The sequence below is a fragment of the Nerophis ophidion genome, linkage group LG19, assembly GCF_033978795.1.
Source record: "Nerophis ophidion isolate RoL-2023_Sa linkage group LG19, RoL_Noph_v1.0, whole genome shotgun sequence".
Classification (NCBI taxonomy): Eukaryota; Metazoa; Chordata; class Actinopteri; order Syngnathiformes; family Syngnathidae; genus Nerophis; species Nerophis ophidion.
Window position 1 is genome coordinate 22,839,332 of NC_084629.1, and position 13,543 is coordinate 22,852,874.

The 13,543-nt window shown below is 39.8% G+C and overlaps 1 long non-coding RNA gene across 1 annotated transcript in view; it reads right to left on the reverse strand.

Moving 5' to 3' along the window:
- Positions 1–13,543, reverse strand: part of LOC133538189 (uncharacterized) — a 34,903-nt gene that overhangs the window by 8,813 nt on the left and 12,547 nt on the right. The window lies entirely within an intron of this gene.

Below are 13,543 nucleotides of genomic sequence, written 5' to 3' on the forward strand. Positions count from 1 at the left end.
AATTATTTACATTATTTACAATCCGGGGGGTGGGATGAGGAGCTTTGGTTGATATCAGAACTTCAGTCATCAACAATTGCATCAACAGTGAAATGTGGACATTGAAACAGTGTAGGTCTTACAGTAGGATATGTATAGCCAGCAGAGAACATAGTGAGTTCAGATAGCATAAGAACAAGTATATACATTAGAAGTACATTTGAGTTGTTTATAATCCGGGGAGATGGGATGTGAATGGAGGAGGGTATTAGTAAAGTGTTGAAGTTGCCTGGAGGTGTTGTTTTAGAGCGGTTTTGAAGGAATATAGAGATGCACTTACTTTTATACCTGTTGGGAGTGCATTCCACATTGATGTGGCATAGAAAGAGAATGAGTTAAGACCTTTGTTAGATCGAAATCTGGGTTTAACGTGGTTTGTGGAGCTCCCCTCACTCAACATTTTTCACCTTGTTTATACTATTTGGTCTTAAATTGACATGTTAGCACATCACACATGGAACCACTAAGATGTGGATTTCAGGGAGTTCTATGTACATGATCAACATGTCACTGGCTAACATGTGCAATGGTCCTAATGTAAAATGGTCAACATGTCAATGGTTCTCATGTCATTGGTCATTATGTAATTGGTCAAAATTTCAATGATCCTCATGTCAATGTTCGATGTGTCAATGACCAACATATCAATGGTCATCATGTAATTGGTCGAAATTCCAATGTTCAAAATGGAAATGTTAACTACAGTTAAGTCAAAAAGTCAATGGTTGTTATGTTAATGGTCAACATGTCAATGGTCATCAGGTTAATTGTCAAAGTTTCAATGGTTCCCTTGTCAATGGACCTTATGTTAATGGTCATTATTACAACGGTCAACATGTCCATTGTCATCATGTCAATTGGCTTCATCTTAAAGTCAACATGTCCGTGGTTATCATGTCATTTCCCTAGTGTCAACTGTTTCAATGTCAATGTTTAAAATGTCATTGTTATAATGTGGAGAACAGCTGCTGGGTCTCTGCTACACTGGAGTCAATTTGGAGGGACTGGAGGAGATGCGGATGAGGGGACAGGGCTGCGGAGCTTGCACTGAGCGCCGGGATGGAGAGTCTTAGCGGTGTCTTGGCTGGGTGAGCAGGTGTCGGACACCTCAGTCTCCTTGGACGTACCCTCGCTCATCCATGTGGACTGGACACTGGTCGAAAGTTGGTTGGCGGCCGAGGGTGGAGTCGGCTCTCTTGGTTGCTTTGTTGGGTCTGCTCCTGTCTCTGGCCATGCTCCCTCCACCCCAGCGGACAATGCCGGGAATACCGCAGAGGCCACCACAGTGTATATGTTTCTTTTAGTTTTTATTCATAGCTGTATGTAGAAGTGGCTAATTGTTTCCGCTGCTTTAATGTCTTTGTCATTTGTCTTCTTTGATGTTTGATATTTCCCTCTTACACACATGTAAGAAGGATGTGTACTATGGCTATGAGTTGTTGTTTTTTTTCTCTTGGCCTCAGTCTGGACTCCCTCTCCAGAGGCCCAGGCTTAGACCGATTTTTTAATTTTATTTTATTTTAATCTTCTATTTTTTTCGCCCATTCCCCCCCCACTTGTTTACCTGTATCTCATCTTTTTCGTAAGGGGTGCTGGAAGCTGGCAGACTTGTCAGCGATCCTGTTCTGTCTTCCTTGTAATATTTTTCTTATCTTGAACGGGATTGTGCTGAAAATTTTAATTTTCCTGAAGGAATAAATGAAGTACTATAAATCTATCTATGTATATCAATGGTCATCAAATCCATAGTCCTCAGGTCAATGGTTCTCATATCAATAATCTTCATGCCAAAGGTCATTACGTCAATGGTTCTTGGATCAATTGTCAAAAGTCAAGGGTCCTCTGTCAAGGTCATCATGTCAGTGGTCAGAATTTCAATGGTCATCATGTCAATGTTTGAAATGTAAATGATCATCATCTCAATGGTCCCAATGTAAATGGCCCTCTTGGTAATGGTCATCAAGTCAATGGTCATCATGTTAATGCTCAAATTGTCAATGGTCAATAGTCCTCCGGTCAATGGTGCTCATTTCAATAGTCAACACGTCAGTGATCATTATTTCAATGTCAATGTGTCATTGGTCAACATGTCAATGGTCCTCAAAGAATGTTCTTACGTCAATGGTCATCACTCAGTAGGCAAGGCCCGCTAATCCTAAACAAAAAGGACCAAAGGTCAAAGACAAAGGGTAAAACGATTAGGTGAGCTACTGATATTGTTTGTATGCGCATGTTTAATGTGTTTTACATAAAAAATGTAGAACATTTTTGCTGTTGTTTATTTGAATTAAAATGTACTTTATTTATCCATCATACAGATCAGCATCTTGGTATGTGAGGTGTCCATGTGTTGGCGAGCCTGGGGTCAAAGTGGGTGAGGTGTTTTGTTCGAGACACAACAGCAGTGACTGGGATTTAGGATGTTTGATTCAAACAAGAAACCCTACGCTGCCCTGTTAACTCAGTCTATAAGTGATCTGCAAAAACGTGTTTTGGACGTTGGCCAATTTCTACAAACCCCGTTTCCATATGAGTTGGGAAATTCTGTTAGACGTAAATATAAACGGAATACAATGATTTGAAAATCCTTTCCAACCCATATTCATTTGAATGCACTACAAAGACGTGATATTTGATGTTCAAACTCATAAACTTTATTTTTTTTTGCGACTAGTAATTAACTTCGAATTTCATGGCTGCAACACATGCCAAAGTAGTTGGGAAAGGGCATGTTCACCACTGTGCTATATCATCTTTTCTTTTAACAACACTCAATAAGTGTTTGGGAACTGAGGAAACTATTTGTTGAAGCTTTGAAAGTGGAATTCTTTCCCATTCTTGTTTTATGTAGAGCTTTAGTCGTTCAACAGTCCGGGGTCTCCGCTGTCGTATTTAACGCTTCATAATGCGCCACACATTTTCGATGGGAGACAAGTCTGGACTGCAGGCAGGCAAGGAAAGTAACCGCACTCTTTTTTTTAACGAAGCCACGCTGTTGTAACACATGCTGAATGAGTTTTGGCATTGTCTTGCTGAAATAAGTAGGGGCGTCCATGAAAAAAACGACGCTTGGATGGCAGCATATGTTGTTCCAAAACCTGTATGTACCTTTCAGCATTAATGGTGCCTTCACAGATGTGTAAGTTACCCATGCCTTGGGCACTAATGCACCCCGATACCATCACAGATGCTGGTTTTTGAACTATGTGCCGATAACAGTCTGGATGGTTCGCTTCCCTCCTGGTCCGGATGACAAGATGTCGAATGTTTCCAAAAACAATTTGAAATGTGGACTCGTCAGACCACAGAACACTTTTCCACTTTGCATCAGTCCATCTTAGATGATCTCGGGCCCAGAGAAGCCGGCGGCATTTCTGGATGTTGTTGATAAATGGCTTTCGCTTTGCATAATAGAGCTTTAACTTGCACTTACAGATGTAGCGACAAACTGTATTTAGTGACAGTGGTTTTATGAAGGGTTCCTGAGCCCATGTGGTGATATCCTTTAGAGATTGATGTCGGTTTTCGGCACAGTGCCATCTGAGGGATCGAAGGTCACGGTCATTCAATGTTGGTTTCCGGCCATGCCGCTTACGTGGAGTGATTTCTCCAGATTCTCTGAACCTTTTGATGATATTATGGACCGAAGTTGTTGACATCCCGAAATTTCTTGCAATTGCACTTTGAAAAACATTCTTAAAGTGTTTAACTATTTGCTCACGCAGTTGTGGACAAAGGGGTGTACCTCGCCCCATCCTCGCTCAGTCTGTGAAAGACTGAGCATTTTTTGGGAAGCTGTCTTTATACCCAATCATGGCACCCACCTGTTCCCAATTAGCCTACACACCTGTGGGATGTTACAAATAAGTGTTTGATGAGCATTCCTCAATTTAATCAGTATTCATTCCCACATTTCCCAACTTCTTTGTCACGTGTTGCCGGCATCAAATTCTAAAGTTAATGATTATTTGCAAAATAAAAATGTTTTTCAGTTTGAACATCAAATATGTTGTCTTTGTAGCATATTCAACTGAATATGGGTTGAAAATGATTTGCAAATCATTGTATTCCGTTTATATTTACATCTGACACAATTTCCCAACTCAAATGGAAACAGGGTTTGTACTTGTGGTTCCTCCATCTGAGAAATACAAGTCTTCATGATACACTTCATTCATTTTCTACATAGCTTAAGCCTGGTGCACACATTAAAGTCATATTGATATATTTCATGTTTGTTTTTTCCAACTAAATCATCTCCTACATTGTACATTCACAACCATGTGATCTGCTTTGATGTGGATGCTGGCTGACCATATTGCACTTCATGAAACTTCTTACTGTCCACAGGTCTATTCAAGGTCAGGTGGTTATCGTGGAAAGTGTTGTTGGTGATTACTTTCCCAGAAATGCAAAAGAAGTGGCTGGTCCCGCTGAGGTTAATTAGTAGTGATACTGTCACATGAGGTAAGCAACAAGGCATGTCTCAGGGGAACACACAGGATCAACTAATTAAGAGCCAGTGGTCACAGTGAGGCAACCTGATGAGACAAACAAGCACATTCTCTTGATGACACCATCACAATAATGTTGTTTGCCGTGGTCCGAAGCTCCTTTGTGTCAAATTCAACAGGGGAATAGAGAGTAACCTGGACAGTGTTGCTATGAGACTGCATTCATGCATTGTCAAAACAAAAACAGCAATTGTGGACAACAATTACATCTAATGTATCACAGGGTAACAAGGGAAAAAGACTTGGTTTTCCCCAAGACCATCAAAGCAATAATATAATAAAGACATATCAAAATCAAAATAATAAGGTCTTTTTTAAAGCTACTTAAATTATACAAGCCAGTAACTTAACGTAATTAATCAAGACTTATCAATATTCAAAATTAAAAATTTGATCGTTTGGCAGCATTACTTGGAGCTCAAACCGAATAAGATGACCGACATTTAGGCTGAGGGTGAAAGCTACAAAATGATCCCCGCGTCCTTTAATTCAGGGGTCCCCAAACTGTTTCTTGACAAGAACAAGAAAGTTCGATTAAATTAAGGTTTTTGTTATGATCCGCTACCCGGATCATTCCATATTCTTGTTTTGTTCCATTTTGGTATCACATTCTGTTGTTTGACGTCTTTAGTTCCTGTTTGTTCTGTCACCATGGTTGCATATTAGTTCCACCTGCTACTCGCTGTTTACGCACACCTGTTATTCTTGATTACTGCCTTATTTAAGCCGGTCCCTGTTGTTCATTCTTTCTCTGATCCTAATTTGCTTTCACACTTAGTTTATCCGTAGCTCTCATGCTAGTAGTTGTGTTTTGCCTTTTGTGCCCTTGTACCAAGTGTAAGTGTTTCTATTCGTTTCCCTAGCTCCCATGCTAGCGCTTTTGGTTTGCCTTTTCTGCCTAGCACCAGTGTTTTTGTTCTTAGCCTGTTTTTAGTTAAATAAATCTTCATTTCTTACCATACGCTGTGTTCCTGCCAGAACACATCCACGAAGGAACGAATCCGGCATCACCATGCCCAGCAAACGTCACAGTTTTACTACTTACGTATAAAGTACTTAACGGTCTAGCTCCACTCAAGATTATCTCCGGCTGGCATCACTATGGACTGGACTCTCACACTATTAACCAGATCCACTCGACGTCCATTGCACCAGTCGCCCGAGTTGGTCCCCACATCTGCGGTCCCCTTCAAGGTTTCTCTTTGTAGCCCATTGGGTTGAGTTTTTCCTTGCCCTGATGCGGGATCTGAGATGTCGTTGTGGCTTGTGCAGCCCTTTGAGACACTTGTGATTTAGGGCTGTATAAATATACTTTGAATGATTGATTGACTTAACAAAAACAGATGCTTTAGTTGTTATAGTCATGCTGAACTGATGATCGAAATCATACGCTTTTTTAAATATTGGTTTCAAAACATTGTTCTTAGTGGAGCGGAGCTTACATGGTCTGACCAGGATGCGGGCACCCTCAAAGTAGCCCCCGAGTGTGATTAGTTGTGTATGTTTATGGCATTTGAAGCATTTTTCTTTTGCATTTTTATTTGGATTGATAATATTTCAAGTAAGGCTGAGGCAACTTGTCGACTTACCAGACATCATCGATGGCGTGAATACGTTGACATGAGTTAACATACCTTCCGTACAGTCGCGCACCGAGAAGATGATGTCACGATTGGAACACAATGATATGTCGAGTGGCCGCTGATCATTAATAGCCAATTTCCGTAAAAAGGTATATGATCGACATATGCCAACCAGTGCTTTTAAATTCTGTACACAAAAAAAAATATCACTTGCAGCTCATACCTATCAACTTGGTCCTTCTGTTGACAGATGCGGCTACTGCTAGCAGCTATTGGTAGCTGGTTTTGCGTGCTCCATTCTCAGTGCGGAGTGGCCCCTCTCAGTCGACATTACCTCCATTTCGGCCAATAAACTCCATTTTAAACCACATAAGTAATATTATCACTGGGGGACTGGAGAAAGAGACTACATTGATACACATTGAGAGCGCAGCAGACGAGAAGAAAACATGCTAATGCTAAGCTAGCTTGAAACAACACAATAAAAAAAAAAGTGTCTAGTAAAGTTTAAGGAGTCTAAACGGAACAACACTGCTGATCCAAAAATAGGTATCATAGTATATGATTGATAGTAGTGATTATATCAATAATTTTTAACAAAATCTTTTTGGAGGGGCGTTTTTGTTAATGTTTACAAATTCAGGGAGTCCTGCAAACAGGTGGACTTTAAAGGGGAACATTATCACCAGACCTATGTAAGCGTCAATATATACCTTGATGGTGCAGAAAAAAGACCATATATTTTTTAACCGATTTCCGAACTCTAAATGGGTGAATTTTGGCGAATTGAACACCTTTCTGTTTATCGCTCTTTTTGCGATGACATCAGAACGTGACGTCTTCGAGGTAATACAGCCGCCATTTTCATTTTCAACACATTACAAACACCGGGCGTCAGCTCTGTTATTTTCCGTTTTTTCCACTATTTTTTGGAACTTTGGAGACATCATGCCTCGTCGGTGTGTTGTCGGAGGGTGTAACAACACTAACAGGGAGGGATTCAAGTTGCACCACTGGCCCGAAGATGCCAAAGTGTCTGCCGCCAGACCCCCATTGAATGTGTCAAAGTGTCTCCACATTTTACCTGTGACGACAGACATGGCACAGAGATGTATGGATAACCTGCAGATGCATTTGCAACTATATTACGTTTACTTCCACCCACATTTAATGCGAAAAAAACACTTACCAATCGAAGGATTTAAGTTTCTCCAGTGTCACGAGATGCGAAAGTCCTGATCGTTTGGTCCACACATTTTACCGGCTATGCTAACGCAGCTATTCGGCCATGCTATGGCTATGAATAGTGTCAATAGCTATTCGCTCAATAGCTTCAGTTTCTTCTTCAATACTTTAATACTCCAACCATCCGTTTCAATACATGCGTAATCTGTTGAATCGCTCAAGTCGCTGAAATCCGAGTCTGAATCCGAGCTAATGTCGCTATATCTTGCTGTGGTATTCGCCGTTGTTTGTTTACATTGGCAGCACTGTATGACGACACAGGGAAATGAATAGTCGCATCGCAAATACCGAAAATCAAGCACTCTAAAGCTTTTTTTAGGGATATTCGGGGACCGGTAAAATTTTGAAAAAAACTTTAAAAAATACAACAAGCCACTTGGAACTGATTTTTATTGTTTTTAACCCCTTTGAAATTGTGATAATGTTCCCCTTTAAGGGCAAAAAACTAATTATTTAAATGATGGATTGTAATTGTATCTTTCGTTTAGTTATTCTGTACTATTGACTATCTTTTGCTTAAGAAAGGAAGAAAGGAAAAATGCTCAGTAAATTTAAATATTTTCAAGTAAAAGTATTGGTATCAGTTTCGGTACGGCCAATACTGCCCCTGTAACTACAACATATTGGATTGATCCCTACATTTATGGCCCACTAGTTAACGTCCTAAAAAGTGAGGTGATTTTGTGGTCCCTTTTTCAGATAATATAGTCGATAGCACTCACTAAAAATAAATCAGGAAATGTACAGTTAAAAGACGTGATTATAGAAGATCGTAATTGTCAATATAAAACCACAGAATATGCCACAGTAGAAAAAAGGTCCATGTAGGGTTGTACGGTATAATAAAGTGCAGCAATATTAATGAATTAATATTCATTAATATTAATGAGTACTGGAGCCCGAACGGAAAACGCTCTATAGCCCGCAGACTTTTTTTTAGGGCTGTGGTAATCACTAATAAGCCGGAGTCCTTTGAACGCAAAAAAATCATATGTTTAATGTAGGGGTGTCAAACGTACGGCCCGTGGGCCATACCAGGCCCGCAAACAGATTTTATCCAACCCGCAGGATGAGTATAGTATAAAAGTGAGCTGAAATTTTTTTGACTGAAAGAAACTGCTCTTCTAAAAGTATGCTGAAATAATTTGTATATTCTTCTAACTGTATGTGTGATTAATAAAATTAGTCCAAATTTAAAAGTTTTGTGGTAGATAAGGCTACGTGATTGATTGATGTGTACAGAATAAACTATATGATGTTAGTACATCAGTTGAAGAAAAAGGCTAAAATTAATTAATAACATCCTGTAATTTCATTTTGATATTCCATATTCCATATTCTGATAGATTAAAAATGAACACCAATTGAAGCATTTTAATACTCTGCCAGACTCAATTCCACCTATTCGACTGATATACATTATCACAATGACAAATAGACTATTATTAACTGCAACATGTAAGTGTAAAAAAAACCAAAATACACTGATATTTATGTTTTCAGCGGAGAACAAAGAAAAGAATGAGAAGTTATCTTTATTTTTAAGTTATCATGCGATGATTTTACCAGTCCAGCTTACTTGGGAATAGATTTTCCTTCATGTGGCGCCTGAGATAAAATGAGTATGACACCCTGGTTTAATGTGTCATAAGATTTTTGGGGTTAAAATAAAGCCAATAATGACATTATGTTTTGTGGTTTCCTTTATTTTGAAAAGTATACACTGATATTTTGGTGCCCGTTCAAAAGTATTGGTATCGGGACAAGCCAGAAAAAACTCCACACACCACTCTTTTAACAGTTTAAATTAAAAATTACTTCACAGCAGCTCGGATGAAATGAATGAGAAGTTAGAAATGTGTCAAGGGCGGTTTTCCAACATGCATTTAAATTTAGTACATTCATGAAAATTGTTGGCGTACTTTCGAGGAATTTATTTGGAAAATGTGTTGTACCAATACACTAAAATACAGTTATATACAAAAACAAATGTTAATCTAGAAATGAATTAAAAAAAATAATTATAGATAAATCGACTTTTATGTGGCTACTGTGAATTCATCATGTTAGTGCGGCTGTCTTTAGCAATATGAACATGTTTAATGGCATTCACTTGCTACCCACTGCACTGCTGGTCTTGTTAAATGGTAAATGGGTTATACTTTTATAGCGCTTTTCTACCTTCAAGGTTCTCAAAGCGCTTGGACACTATTTCCACATTCACCCATTCACACACACTGATGGCGGGAGCTGCCATGCAAGGCCCTAACCACGACCCATCAGGAGCAAGGGTGAAGTGTCTTGTTCAAGGACACAACGGATGTGAGGAGGTTGGTAGAAGGTGGGGATTGAACCAGGAACCCCCAGGTTGCTGGCACAGCCACTATCCCAACTCCTCCACGCCGTCCCCAATTTCTAATGATGTCATTGCCATTCACTCTATTGGCACACTGCCAATATTACCTTCTTCGGTATAATATCTGACCTGTCAGCTAGGTATGAATTGGAAGGCTGAGCAACAAATACTTTACTTGGCAGAAGAGGCCAGGCATTTTTCTACTGGACTGTCTGGAAGAAGACTACAGTAGGCAATATTAAGGCTAGAACTGTGACAACCTGTCACGCCAGGTCTCAGGTGTTCTCATGTTTCCTTAGTTTCTGCATTTTCTTTCTGTCTGGCGCTCCTATTTTAGTTCCACTTACTGTCTGTCTACCTGAGCGCTTTTACCCCTCACCTATCCAGGGGCAGTTCTAGGCATGCTTATATGAGGGGGCAGTCAGAAATGTGAAGGGGGCATCATGTGTACACATCATGCTCCAGCACTTTTTTTTCTGTGCTTATAATAACGATGCTTTCTTCATTGAAATGGGTCTTTAGCTATGTGTCCAACCCCAACCTGGAGTAGTGGATTGCACTTTGTCAGGCCTGTACCTTCAGACCTGTCCAACTTGGGTGTCCCACCTGAAGACTAAGCTCCTGCTGGTATAGCTCTTACGGTCACAAAGGCACGCAAACCCCCAGACCACAATAAGGTGCCAATCCCTCATGGGGGGGGGGAAACTGAAAAATAAAAATAAATAAATAAAATAAAATAAAACATCCTTCATCCAGATTTTATCAACCAACAACATAACATTTATCATAACTGGATGGCCTAACTCACAAATAAATTTTGACCCAAAGTAGGACTTCACACACTACAGTCAATATTTACAAAACTGAAAAGTAGTCTGATGAATAATGATAAAAAAAAAGAATCTCAAACTAATTTATAAAACAGAACAGATATACAGTAGAACATTTTTTTCTATTGTATTTTTTATTTATTTTTTTTGGTTGGCAACTTAAAAGCTCAAAAACTCCTTTCTCTCCACTCCTCTCTCATTTCTCTCACTCCTCTCAACTCTTCTTTTTTCTCTCCACTCCACTCTACAACAGCAGTCTCCAGTTTCCCTTTGAAAAAACTCTCACAAATTCATCCATGTCCAAGTTATTTGTTACGGACTTCTCATGAGCCAAGATCACCGGATTCCTCTTTCTCTTGTGTAACATGGTGCGACGATAGGGGGTTAGAACCCGTGACAATGTGGAGAAGGAACTCTCACATGCTGCTGAAGACACACCAATTACCAGAGCTGTTACATACAATTTATGCAACTCAGGAAAAGCATCCCTGTATTCCTGCAGGTGTTTACACACAGTGGACAGGTCTGTTTCATTTGGACATTTCTTGAGCAACATCTGTTTTGATACAAGGATTTCATTTTTCAGACTTGCATTGTCTGCCACTGTGCCAGCCAGCACAGCCAGAGGGTGCAACTGGGTTGAATCTAGAAATGCACTAGATTGGGGTGCAAGACTAGATATGGCTTTCATCAGATCAAGATTTCTCTGTGAAAATCTAGTTGCCATTTCTGAAATGGCTCTGTCAACGATGTTGAGCAGAGATCTATTCAGAGACTGATGGGGATTAAGGGTAGGATCATCATCACCTGTATGGCCCACAGTTGAGAGCACAACACTTTTAGCAAGGTGTTTGCTCATTGTTCTCCTTCCCTTTGGAGGATGTGAATCATCTCCATCCGCCACCTGAGATAACTCTGGCCAATAATCATCTTCCCGATTCTGTAGAATTACAAGAAAAACAACAGAAAAAGAATTCCAGCAGTCGATTGCCAGACCGTTGCTAAGTAAAACGGGCCGTTGCTAGGGACGCCGCTCTAAACAGAGGACAGCAGAAGAGGACTGCTAGCTTATGTTTAATTTTTACCGTCATTAACAGCATCATAAATGACTTGTAGCTTGTTACAGGGACAGTGGAGGCTCTCTGCCTTCCAAACCACTGCTGCTCAGAGCCTCCGCTGTCACTGCTCTCGTCAAGTTGTAAAAAAAAAAAAAAAAAAGGAACTCCGTAACACCGAAAGTCCGCGACGATAAACGTGTTTATGACAGATAAGACTACACAAATACATCCATCCTAACAAGTATATGATAAATGTAGACAACTTTTCATTTTCTTTTACTTTCATACTGCAACAGTGATTGGATGTTTACTGAGGGCTGAGGGGTGTGTGCGGGTGTGTGCGGGTGTGTGTCCAAGGGAGTAGGTTTGATTTTGAGATTGGTGGGGACACAAAAGTGCTCCAAGGCAGTACTCTGAAAGTTTACTTTTTTTTTTTAACATTAGCAACCATAATTTCACGTCATGCAGATGTTATAGGGTAAAGCAACTAAAATGAAAGCAAAGGAGACAACTTGGAAGAGTTCTCATCTTTACTCTTTAGTGTAGGGGTATAGTGCAACTGTGCATCATACTGTCAATTAACATAGCCTACTGTCCATCAACAACATCAGAAATACATTCATGCAATACAACATTGTAAATAAACATAAATGAACTGTAATAATCTTTCCCCAACTTGTGTTTAAATCACTCACAATTTTTCCCTTCAACTGCTTCTTTCTATTGCTGCTTTTGCACTGTAAATATGTTTGTCACTAATACTCAAATATAAGCAGATTAGTGTCCACTGGTTGTTCCTATTTGAAAGAGCCAAACACATGCCTCCGCCGGTCTGTCACAGAAATGAACTGCTGGCCAAAAATATGTTGATGCATGACAGATACATTAAGGACAATGACCATAGAGCTTGATGGTACACTTACTGCCTGAGCAAAAAGGCTTTTACTAAATATGAATATTACTTCGTATTAATGAATTATATCTTAGCATTGTAAAATCACATGATCATCTAGTGAGGGTTTAATGTATTTCCACCACTTTGGTTTTTTCAAACCGTTGCTCACTTCTACACAAATACATGAAACTAAATAGTAATTTCAAAAATAAAACGGAAAGGTGAAATCTGGCGATCTGATTGGCTGTTAACCGTGGTTTAAATATTCTAAAGCCTTATCACAGCGTAGGCTATCACTCCGCCTCAGGCACGCATAAGTGGTATGAATGGAAGTTGTTGTCATGTATCCATGACAACGGACTGTTGCAGTCCGTAGTAAAAGACAGCTGATGTTTTTACGATGTTAAAAAACGGACTAAAGTAGTTGAATTCACATGTTTAATGTTAACTTTCACTTCCGGGGAGGGTTAACGATGGTAAAGGGGATTGAGCATTGACTTTCACCTGAAAAAAAGCGGAGGAAAAGACGAGATGCAGTGCTAATTTGGAGCTAATGTCTGGATAGGTGGGACTATTTTTTCCACAGTGAGGCTATTTTGTTGGATAATATGTATTTCTGGTTGAATGAAACTACATTAAATTGATTGAGTATTCCATTTCATAATGCCTTTATTTGTAACCGTTTTATACCGGGTCAACGTGAATGACTGCTCGCTGACTGCTCTTGTTGCAAAAAAACTAAGTATCGTTCTATCTGTGTGATTTTAACTGTTTTGCAGCTTTATTTACAACTTCTCAAACATATTTAATAGTTCAATTTAACTTGCAAATCACCCGATCTCTGTCTCACCACTCCGCCCTCAGCTAGCTAGCTGCTAAGCTAACGAGGCTAGCGGAGAAAGGCAGCGCCGGTCTGAAGGAAGCTACACCCCCGCCACCATGACCACCACTTCCCAAAGACAGCTGGCACTCCACTTGGCTTCCTGCACTTCATGCACTTTACTCATGGATAGGTTGGCTTTG